At 34.6% G+C, this 1,140-nt stretch overlaps 1 pseudogene; it reads left to right on the top strand.

Moving 5' to 3' along the window:
• The first annotated feature begins 1 nt into the window (after position 1).
• On the top strand, positions 2-596 carry LOC103610750 (annotated as a pseudogene).
• The last annotated feature ends 544 nt before the right edge of the window (positions 597-1,140 follow it).

Below are 1,140 nucleotides of genomic sequence, written 5' to 3'. Positions count from 1 at the left end.
TCGCTTTGTGGCCATATGCAGCCCCCTGCAGTACCACACCATGATGTCCAAGAAACTCTGCATGCACATGACCACAGGGGTCTACATAGCTGGGAATGTGCATTCCATAATTCAAGTAGGGTTTCTCTTTAGGTTAACTTTCTGTGGGTCTCATGAAATCAATCACTTTTTTTGTGATATTCTTCCATTATTCAGACTCTCCTGTGTTAACCCCTACATCAATGAATTGATGTTGCAGGGTTGATTCAAATCTTTTCTATGACTATAGTCCTAATCTCTTATCTCTGCATCCTTTTCACAGTATTCACAATGATATCCAAAGGGAGAAGAGGCAAAGCCTTATCTACTTGTGCATCCCACTTTCTTTCTGTCTCAATGTTCTATGGTTCTCTTTTCTTCACATATGTTCAACCAAGTTCTGTTAATGAAGCAGATAGAGATATACCTGTTGCTGTTTTTATACTCTAGTAATTCCTTTATCAAACCCTTTTATTTATAGTCTAAGAAACAAGGAAGTGACGAATGCTATGAAAAGTATTATGAAGAAAAGAAAATTTTGTAACATTCTGAAACAAGTATCCTCTCTGGAAAATTGATTTCAAGTTGTTAACACTTTCTAAATCAAAAGGTCTTGAAAAAGTGGGAAAAGGCCGCTTTGTATTTAAAATATTAAATTTTATAATGACTATCTAGAATTTTTCTGAAAAAGAACTAATCCAAGGTTGAGCATATTGTACACTGATAGTAGCCACTGCATGATAATATAGTGCCCTGGATAGTATTTAGTGTTTTCCTTGCCAAGAAAAGAGAATTGGCAGCTATCTTCTTAGCACATGTACCAAATCTAGTAGGAAGCTGGTTTCCTTATAGAATATGTTTGGTTCTTTCAAATAGGCAGTGTAGTCAAAAATATATGTACCGGATGAAATCTTCACTTCTTGGTTCTGTTTTACCTTTCCATAGAGACACAAGGTATTAGAGAAAATGGCTTAAATAATGCTCTTTTAAAATATTGCCAACTAACACTGTAATTTTGGAATTTTTTCCATTTTCTCATGATCTTAGCTGTTTGCCATTGGGAATGCTTAAAAAGTCTTTATTGATAGGGCAATTATTGGAATATTTATTTTAGATGTTCAC

This window comes from Galeopterus variegatus, unplaced genomic scaffold, assembly GCF_000696425.1.
Source record: "Galeopterus variegatus unplaced genomic scaffold, G_variegatus-3.0.2 Scaffold11698, whole genome shotgun sequence".
Classification (NCBI taxonomy): Eukaryota; Metazoa; Chordata; class Mammalia; order Dermoptera; family Cynocephalidae; genus Galeopterus; species Galeopterus variegatus.
The sequence above is the reverse complement of the archived record's forward strand: the minus strand, read 5'-3'. Positions and strand labels throughout refer to the sequence as shown.